Below are 11093 nucleotides of genomic sequence, written 5' to 3' on the forward strand. Positions count from 1 at the left end.
ATATGTTAGAGTCTAGATGGGACTGATACGACCCTGCCACATTAATTAATTGAAAAATACTCCTCCTAGCATGACTTGATAACCCCTGAACTATGCAAAGCACATTTCCCCATCATTATCTGTCATTGTTTTTCAACTCTATTTCGTGGGAACTCACTCAGGTAAATACTGCTTCTCTGGCCACCAGAATTACTGAAATGGAGTCACTGGTTCTGTCTATATATTATAGAGGAATGTAAATCCTAACATAGAGGTATCCCCTCTCTAGCAAAATGGTGAGTTAAATTCAACATCCGTTTCTTGAATATAGTTCAGGAAGGGGCAAGTGATATGCAGTAGGATATTAAAAAGGGAGACTTGCTATATAGAGTGCTGTTTTCTAGAGATTTTGAGGTGCTTATTTGTACTACGGCAATTTCAGGGAAGAGAGAGCATTTTTTTTAAGGTTAGGATTAAATAGGATAAGACATGTGAAGAAATAGTCCTGGGCCTGGCACAATATAATGCCCAAAGAGGGTTAGCTAGCTTTGTTTTATATTCTTATTAGAGATATTAATATCATCACTGTATGGATGCTGTCGTGCTCCTCCCAGATCTTCCCTTAAAGATGAAGACACTAATTCCTCCAGGTGCCAGCAGTATTAACTGATGATAGCTCAGAGCTGAATCTGTCTCCAGAAGTTGCCCTTCCTGAAAGGAACTTGTTATGGACTGAATTGTATCTCCTCAAATTTAAATATTGAAACCTTACCCCCCATAACCTCAGGATGCGATTGTATTTAGAGATAGGGCTGTAATAAGAAGTAGTGAAGTTAAAATCAGGCCATGAGGGTGGGCTCTAATGCACTCTGACTGGTGTCTTTATCAACAGAGTTTAGGATATATAGAGAGACAGCACAGGTGTGCATGCACAGAGGACAGAAGAGTTGTGTGGGCCTAGATCCTGAGGGTGCTGTGTAGAGACAGCAGGAGGGCAACCATATAGAAGCCAAGGAGAGGGGCCTCAGGAGAAAGCAACCCTACCAGCCCTTTGATATTAGACTTCTAGTTTCCAGAATATGGGAAAATAAATTTGTCCTGTTCAAGCCATCTGGTCGGGTATTGTGTTGTAACAGTCCCAGCAAATTAATGCAGAGGCTTCACTTTAAGTTACACCCCAAATAGGGGCAGCCTGCATTCAATAACTGGTCAGTGAGGGGGACACAGTGTCCAGAACCCTAGCCTGAGTCTAGTACATCTCTCAAGGGCTATCCCAGCTCAGAGCACTCCTACAGTATTTGCTAAGGCTCTTGAGGTTCCAATTCTTTCTCTGTCTAATCCTCACTCCCCTTGAGGGATTGTCATTGAGAGTATCCTGTAGTAGACTTCTGCACCAAAGTCTATTACAATGTTGACATACTTGAGAATCTTGAAAATGGAGGTCCCCTTGAGCCCTCTGGGTCTGCAAAAGTGGCCTACCCTGTTCTATTAAGCTTAGAACCATCCCATTGCTTATAGCTGAGGCAGAGATCTCTGTCTGAAAAGACTTGTATCTGACTCAGGATCTATTCCTCCCTCCACTGTAGGCTACTAGATTATAATTATGATTAGGTCACAGTCCAGTCCAGCCAGGAAAGTATTGGGCTTGCTAAGGAAGGCAACATCTATAGGAACTCAATCGACATGTATTGATTAGTCCAGGAGCCAGGAGAGTTGCCTGGGAGTAGATCCTGAGGATGTTGGATCAAAGTGGTGGAAAGGAGGTGGGAGTAGAACAAAAAGTTGCAGGAGAGCTTATCAATATGAGAGTACTCATGATACAGGATTTAAAGCTCTGGCAAGGATTCCAGGAAATGGTGCTAACATGTTATTAGTTTAGCTCTTGGAAGTTTGGAGAATGATGGCCTCACTAAATGGAGTAGAAAAAAGAAATGATTAGTGGTTTGGAGTAGGGTTATTCTAGAATATATATGTTACATAAAGCTGAAAACCCACCAGTAAACTGTGTTACATAAAATGGCCAAAAAAGTCCTCCATACACCAAAGTGAGATGTATTATGCTGGTCAAAGGATCCCAGCCATTGAGCTCAGTGGTAATTGTCCTTCATAGACAAGGTCTGACAGTAGAGTTGTCATTCCAGAATGGGGCTCACTAATAGCAGTGGGGAGCATAAAGCCCTTAGACAAATTGAGACCAGTGTGGTGGTACTTACCTGTCAGAAGCAGGTGAGTACAATTTCATAACAATTGCCTGCCAAAGGAAACGGACCTATGGAAGACTAGGGAGATGATGAATAGACAAAGCATCACTTAGAGGTCCCTGGGCAGTTAAAAAGTGTGTTGCTCAATGTACACAATTAAAACAAATAAAAGGTAGAGAATCAGAAAATTGAGGGTAGCCATCTCAATAAAAAGTCACAATCGTTTTTAAAGAAATGATACTGAAGCAATTGAATAGCCGTAAGAAAATTAAAATGAGGGAACTTTCCAGAACGCTCCGTGAGACGCGGAGGAGCAGCAGCTGCCCAAGCTGCTTCCAGCAATGCGCTCCTTCCCGCTCCCCCACACCGGCCGCGGCCCTCTCACCAGCTGTAGAAAATGGTGAAAGAAACCACTTACTATGATGTTTTGGGGGTCAAACCCAACGCCACCCAGGAGGAATTGAAAAAGGCTTACAGGAAACTGGCCTTGAAGTACCACCCTGATAAGAATCCAAATGAAGGAGAGAAGTTTAAACAGATTTCTCAAGCTTATGAAGTGCTCTCTGATGCAAAGAAAAGGGAATTATATGACAAAGGAGGAGAACAGGCAATTAAAGAAGGTGGAGTTTGTGGTGGTTTTGGCTCCCCCATGGACATCTTTGATATGTTTTTTGGAGGAGGAGGCAGGATGCAAAGAGAACAGAGAGGTAAAAATGTTGTACATCAGCTCTCAGTAACCTTAGAAGATTTATATAATGGTGCAACAAGAAAACTAGCTCTGCAAAAGTATTGATTTGCGATAAATGTGAAGGCCAAGGTGGTAAGAAAGGAGCAGTCGAATGTTGTCCCAATTGCCGAGATACTGGAATGCAAATAAGAATTCATCAGATAGGACCTGGAATGGTTCAGCAAATTCAATTTGTGTGCATGGAGTGCCAGGGCCATGGGGAAGGGATCAGTCCTAAAAATAGATGTAAAAGCTGCAATGGAAGGAAGATAGTTCGAGAGAAGATTCTAGAAGTGCATATTGACAAAGGCATGAAAGATGGCCAGAAGATAACATTCTATGGTGAGGGAGACTAAGAACCAGGACTGGAACCAGGAGATATTATCATTGTTTTAGATCAGAAGGACCATGCTGTTTTTACTCCATGAGGAGAAGATCTTTTCATGTGTATGGATATACAGCTGGTTGGAGCCCTGTGTGGCTTTCAAAAGCCAATATTTACTTTTGACAACCGAACCATCGTCATCACCTCTCATCCAGGTCAGACTGCCAAGCATGGGGATATCAAGTGTGTGCTAAATGAAGGCATGCAAATTTATCGTAGACCATATAAGAAGGGTCACCTAATCATCGAATTTAAGGTAAACTTCCCCGAGAATGGCTTTCTCTCTCCTGATAAACTTTCTTTGCTGGAAAAACTCCTACCTGAGAGGAAGGAAATAGAAGAGACTGATGAAATGGACCAGGTAGAACTGGTGGACTTTGATCCCAATCAGGAAAGGTGGCGCCATTACAATGGGGGAAGCATATGAGGATGATGAACGTCATCCCAGGAGTGGTGTTCAGTGTCAGACCTCTTAATGGGGCCAATGAATAACACTGCTGCTGGCATTTTATATGCAGTAGTGGATGAGTGAAGGACTATAATCATAGCTCACTACTTGCTATTGTTTTTGTTTTAATATTCAACTATAGTAGTGTTTTAAAAGTTAAATGAAGAATAAACTCAAATATAAAAGCTCAAAAAAAAAGAAAATTAAAATGAAACTTCGCCCTTATAACATATACAAGAATTAACTTGAAATACATCTTAGACCTTTTATATTTATAAAAGCAAAAACTACCAAACTTATAGACAAAAAAAAAAAAAAAGAAAAGAAAGAAATCTGTGTGACCTTAAATCAGGCAAAGATTTTTCAGATAGAACACAAAAATCATGAATCACAAAATAAAAATATTGTTATTTACTTTATCAAATGAAAAGCTCTTGCTCTTCTAAAAAATACTGTTGAGAAAGTGTAAAGAAAGCTAGACTGGGAGAAAATATTTGCAAAACACGTATCTGATAAAGGATTTGCATCTAAAATATATAAAGTACTTTAACAAGTCAATAAGAAGACAAAAAATGCAGTGTAAAAAATGGACAAGAAATTTGTATAGACACTTGAGCAAAGAACGTATTTAAATGGCAAATTAGCAATAAAAATGTGGTCAACACCAGTAGTCTTTAGGAAAACAGATTAGAAGCATGATAATTAGCCAGGATTCATGGTTAAGATATTAAACATTTAGAAAAGGTTAACCATATGAAGTCAGAGATGTGCTACACCTGGAACTGTCATGCAACTGCTGCAGGAAAAGTAAAATGATACAAACGTTTTGGAAAATAGTTTGCAGTTTCTTCAACAGTTAAATATGTACTAACTAAAAACTCAGTAATCCCATTGGTAAGTATTTACCAAATAGAAATAAAAACATCTCTCTGCAAATGATCATAGAAAGTATATTCATAATAACCCCAGATTGGAAACAACCCAAATGCCTATCAACTAGTGAATTGGTAAACATTTTGTGATATATCTATATACATAACACTACTCTGCAATAAAATAGAATGAGGCGCTGATACATGCAACAACGTGGAATCATTATGTTAAGAGAGAGACACAAGATTACAATGTATGACATAATTCCATTTATATGACATTCTAGAAAAGGCAAAGCTATAGTAACAGAAAGCAGAGAAGTGTGGTTGCTAGGAGCTGGGAATAAGGAAGGGAGAATTGATTACAAGGAGCACAAGGGGACTTTTTGGGATGATAGAAATGTTCCATTTTTTCATTGTGGTGACAGTTATATGGCTGTCTACATTTATTACAACGCAGTGAATTGAAACTGAAATGGATGAACTTTATTGTGTAAATTTTATCTCAAAATGATTAAAAATGCTACATTAAAAAATGTAAAATTTATAAAGTCATGCTTCTTATCCCAGTTTCCAGATCTGAGCTAGTGTGTAGATCTGAAATTCACAGCAGAAGGATATATGAAAATGATTCCAACAGTCCTTCTCTAAAGAGATCTACAGCTATTTCTTTGAGTAACCATACAATGAGGAAAGGGCAGCTTATGGACATTGAAAGACTGTTGAACACAGGATTCAAACTGAAATTGATAGCTGCGACCTGAAGGTCATCACTGTCTCTCTTATAGAGAGGTGACATAGGAAGACCAGGTGATCCTTGGGACCCTGGCCTACATTCGGTTCACAGTGGGTCCACTGGGACTTTGGACTCACCTGGTGCCATTTCCCTAACCCTTCAGTGCATAATTGGAGTGGAGATACATGGTAGTTGGCCGAACCCAATGTTGGTTGGCCAAACCCCATATTGGTTCCTTAACCTCTAGTAAGAACTGGTGCAGTGGGGGAAGACCAACTGGAAACCTCTGAAACCCCCACTCCCAGCCCTGGCAGTAAGTAAAAACACTATTGCATACCACAGGGAATGGTAGAGATTAGTGCCAGTCTTAAAGATCTAAAGGATGCAGGGGTCATGGTCTTTACATATCTTTGTTCTTTAGTTTTCCAGTCTAGCCCCTACAAAGCCAGACTGATCCTGGAAGATAAAGGTAAACTATCACAAGCTCAACCAAATAGTAGTCCTTATTATAGCTGCTGTACCAGATGTGGTATCTCTGCTAGAACAGATTAACATGGACTCAAGTACCTAGCATACAGCCACTATCTGGCAGATGGATTTGTTTCATCTTCATCAGGAAGGAGGATCAGAAGCGGTTTACATTCACATAGGATTAACAATCGTATACACTTTCAGTTTTGTCTCATGGTAACTGTCATAATATAGTCTGAAGAGACCTGGACTCTCTAGATATCCCATAGGACATTCCATGATATTGTTGACATTGTTAATCAAACTGGATGATTATGAAGTGGCAAATACATTGAAGCACTTGGTATGGCACATAGACTGTAAAGGGTAAGAGATAAACTTCATGAATATTCAGGAGCCTGGTATATCAGTAGAGGTTTCAGGAATCCATTGATCTTGATAAATTGTTGCATTTTTCACCTCCTATGGCTAACAAGGAAGAAGAATGCTAGGCGGGCCTTTTATTTTCTGGATGTTTCTAGTTTTGAGTAGGGCCCAGTGCAAGAAATGGACCCTGCCTATTTGGCCGCATGATTTGGCAGACCCTATGGTATTACCGGCAGTAAGGAGTGATGTGTGGAGTTTATGGCAAGTGCTAGTAGGAGAATCATAATGTAAATACCTAGGGTTCTGAAGCAATGTCATGCCTCCACCATGGAGAATTATATATTAATTGAAAATTAAGTCCTGGTATGCTTTGGGTTTCTGGTAGAGATGGAGCACCTACTCATGGAACCTTGAAGGGCTGGCCAGAAGTGTCTACCATTACCTGTGTTGTGTCAGACCTACCAAGTCGTAAGTTGCTACCCAGCAGCAATCCACCATAAGATAAAAGTGGTACATCTGAGAGTGGGCATGAGCAGGATCATAGGACACAACAAGACTGCATGAGCAGATGGCCCAGACTCCTGAGTCATCCACTGCTGTTGTATAGTTTCTTCTCTCATCTTGCCCCTGTGGTCACAGACATAATCTCTTATGACCAACTGACAAAGGAGGCAAAAGGCCAAGCTTGGTTGTGGATGTGAATAGATGAAGAGAAATTCTCTCAGTTAACAACACCTTTGGGCAGTGCAGCACATCATCTAATTTGTGTGGTAGGAAAAATGGCCAAAGGAAGAACATACACCAACATGTAGGTGGTTGCAAACTGCTTGGCAGATTGGTCAGGGGTCTGAATGAGAATAATTAGAATTTGGAGATAAGCAGATATGGGGAAGAGTAATGTGGATGGGCACATGCAAGTGAGCAACTATAAGGTTTGGTTTATCTAAGGGATATTATTCCTAATCTTTCATCCAGCTTATGGAGATACCAAGGTATGTGGGCTTCTTTCCATATTTTAATTGTTTGTTTTAATCAAGAGAAGGGAGGACAGATTTAATAACTTATCCCTTTGTAACATATGTTAACTTCTGGTCCCCATCAATGCCCTTTACCTCTATATTTAAATAATTTCTAAATTTAAAAAGAATTGCCTGGAACCATACCACTGTTCCCCAGAAGGGACAATTGTGAGACATTAAAGAGTGGAGAGGACACACTCAGCCAGAGGCAAAGCCCTCGTTCCAATTAATGAACTTCTTGGAGGAGAGCATAAGTAATTGGTTTTGAGATTGTTTCCACTGCCTTTGAAGGGCAATTGAAGTGCTCATCAAGATGTGCCAAATGTTTATAGAGTGCCTCTTTGGATGAGTATCTGTTTTAAATAAGTGAATTTAAAGGGGCCTGTAACTCACTTAAATTACACCAAGATGGGAGACTGGAGACAGGATATAGCTTCCAGTTGAAATTCCTTGATCTCTGGTTTAGTCTTAATTTTATAGATAACCAAAGCCATCATTGGAAGAACTTTAACCAATTGTGTTCAAATGGTATTCAGATGGGACACAGGCTGCAAGCTATCCCCAAACTGGTTGGTTCAGATCCATTTTCTTCTTAATGCAGTAACTTGCCATTTGTTGGCTCAGCGAACACATACAGTTTGTAGTTTGAAAAATCTCTTGAGCTCCTGCCTGGACAGAAGAAAAGGAGGACTAAGAGAATGCCATACCCTTATCACTGACACCTGAAAACCGTGGATCTGGCGAGTGCAAGGAAATCAGCTGCAGGACTTCAGTCAGGCTCATCCTGTGATTCCCCTTTCTTCCTCCCAGATGAATCCCAATTCGTAGTTTTCCAAGACTGCTATTTACCAGCTTAATGCACCTGTTTGAAAGCTTCAATGAAGTACACACTTGGCTGAGGTATAGAGAGGGAGTGCTAGATGACTCCGAGAGATAGCAAGGGGGGCTTTAGGATAGAAGATGGAATAGGTCTTGGAAACATTAAGATAAAGGAAGACCTGGATGTGCAATAAGAAAAAGGCCAGCCTGAAATTTCACTGTACCCTGCCAGGAAATGGAGGAAAGACTAGTAGATAAGATTGAGGAGGACTGACATCTAGACTTGGCTTTGCCACACTAGCTATGTGGTCTTAAGTAACTGATTTAATTTTCCAGGGCCTTGGTTTTCAAATGTAAAATGAAGGATTCAGAGAAGAACATCACTATGTGCTCTTGCCCTATTTTCATTTTAAGTTCTAAAGTTCTCTGATTTTATTTCTAAGAATGTTCAAATTATATCTAATTGTCTTAGAGATTTCAGTCACTTCGTATTTGGACTGTGGAGCTGTGTTTGCTTCTGTATCTAACTCAGCTTGATCCTGACAACTCAGCTTGCTTTAAAAGTACTACACATTGCTTCTCTCCCCCCACCCTCCTCTTTAAACACCTATGGACATCACCTTCTTCATCACCACAGTGCTCAAAACACACAGCAAGAGGATGACCCCTGGCCTCATGCAGGCCCTTAGTGCTAGCCCAGGGGTCCAGTTGCATTGCTCTATTCCAGTCTTTCCCTTATTTCCTAGACAAGTGTTTCACATCTTTTTATTTTTCTTCAGACCATCTGAACCTTCCTCCTCATCCTACTCATAGCTGATGAATATGCATCCTGTTTTCTTGAGAAAATAGAAATGGTCAGAAAAGGATTTATACCAAATCCCACTGCCTCCTTTACCCACCTGTCTGCATCTTTGCCTTTACAGTCTGCCTCCACTCCTGTTACAGGGGATGAATGATATATATGTTAATCTAAGGCTAATTCCTGTTACTTGTGCATTCCACCTCATCTCCTTTTGCCACTCAAGAACACTGCTCTAGCAATTGTCCCCTCTCCCCACTTGCTTCATCAATTTTTCCTTCTGTAATGAATCATTTTCATAGCATACAAACATACTGATGTTCTGTCTAGCTTTTTTTAAAAAAGATTTTTATTTATTTGACAGAGCATGAGCAGGGGGAGTGGCAGGCAGAAAGAGGGAGAAGCAGGCTCTCTCTGCAGGGAGCCTGATGTGGGGCTCAAACCCAGGACCCTGAGATCATGACCTGAGCAGAAGGCAGGCACTCTACCAACTGAGCCACCCAGGCGCCCAATACTGTCTAGCTTAAATGAAAATTCTCTTTTGTTCCCACATTTCTCCCACACTACTGCTTCATTTCTCTATTGCTCTATACAGTAAAATCCTTTAAAAAGTTGTTTCTACTCAGTGCTTACAATTTATTCTCTCCTTTTTCTAAACGTGCTCTAGTGACTTCTGTGTACCTGCATTCAGTAGTCAATTATTAGTCTTAATTTTACACGACCTATCCCAGCATTTGATCCAATTAATCACTCTTTCTTTCTTGAAATGGGTGTTATTTTTTTTTTTCCACTTAGATTCCATGACACCTGTCAGTTTTATCCTACCTCCCTACTGCTTATTTCATTCACCTTTGCTGGTTGGTTCCTCCTCATCTCCTCAACCTCAGAGCATTGGGCTGCTCAAGACTACAGTCCTTAGGCCTCTTCTATTCTAATGGACCCACTTCCTGAGTGGTCTCATCTAGCCTCAGGACTTTAAATTCATCTGAACTTTGATGGCTACCAAGTATTTGTCTCCAGCCCAGAAATTTTCCCTTACTCTTGGATTCATATAGTTAATTATCTATTCAACAAGGGTATCTGAATAGGCATCTAAACTTAAGATGTCTAAAACCACAGTCCTGATTCTTCCGCCCTTTCTAATCTCTGCCTCTCTTGTAGCCACTGCATCAAAGTAACTGACATCTTCATCTCTCTAGTTACTCAGGCCAAAACCCCTGCAGACATTTATGAAAACTTCTGCTTACATCCCATTATGTTGGTGGTTCTACCTTCAAAATATATCCAGAGTTCAGTCACTTCTCAGACTTCCACTCCTATTTTCATGGTCTCCCTTGTTGGTCTCCTTGCTTCTATTCTTACCACCTGTTGTATCTCAGCACAGCAGGCAGAATTGTCTTGAAAACTTTAAGTCAGATGATGTGACTCTTTTGCTCACAACCTCCCAGGGGTTTCTTATCTGGCTCATAATAAAATCCAAAGTTCTTATGGTGGTCTGGGATATCTCTAAATTTTCTCCATCAACACCTTACCCCACTTATACTTCTCTTACCTCATTTCTTACCACACTGCCCCCTCCACTTCAGCCACACCAGCTTCCTATCTGTTGCTGCCTCAGTGCCTTTGTTACCTAGGTTTGGCATGCTCTTTCCACAGATGACCACAAGGCTCGCTATCTCACCATACCTGCCCTGCACTCCTATCTATTTTACCTTTAATCTTTCACCACAATGTTTATTCATCATCTGACATAGATCTACTTTAAATATTTCTGTTTTCTGTCTCCTCTCCCTAGAGTGGAAGCCTCACAAGAGCAGAAGTTTATTCTCTTTGGTTCACTGCTGAGTCCTCAGTACTTAACACCTGGGCTTGGCACATAGTGAATGGCTGATACCAATTTGTCGAGTAAATGTGTGAATGTATAAGAATGTATAGGCCAGGCCCATGGGTTTGGGGGAAATTGAATTGGGAGACACAGGAAAGGAGGTCTAGGGGCTTGCCTATTTGGGAGCTGAACTCCCCATACATCATCTGTGAATATATCAAATGTGAAATGGCATAGCTTAATTAGGTAACCGGGAAATGCTGAAACTCAGGGAAGTAAATTGTCATTTCGTTCATTTGATGTGGTAAGATAGTGATGGACAGGGCTTGTGTCAGGTGGAGTAAAAGACTTCTGTACTCAGGTTAGTTGATTTACTTGGTCAATGCCATAAGTATAATCATAATTCAATGACATGCACTTGTCAGAAGATTGCTTTATGAAAGTGT

General features: G+C 40.6%; 1 pseudogene; it reads left to right on the top strand.

Moving 5' to 3' along the window:
- The first annotated feature begins 2577 nt into the window (after positions 1–2577).
- Positions 2578–3768, top strand: LOC121493690 (annotated as a pseudogene).
- The last annotated feature ends 7325 nt before the right edge of the window (positions 3769–11093 follow it).

The sequence above is a fragment of the Vulpes lagopus genome, chromosome 6 (genome assembly GCF_018345385.1).
Source record: "Vulpes lagopus strain Blue_001 chromosome 6, ASM1834538v1, whole genome shotgun sequence".
Taxonomy (NCBI): domain Eukaryota; kingdom Metazoa; phylum Chordata; class Mammalia; order Carnivora; family Canidae; genus Vulpes; species Vulpes lagopus.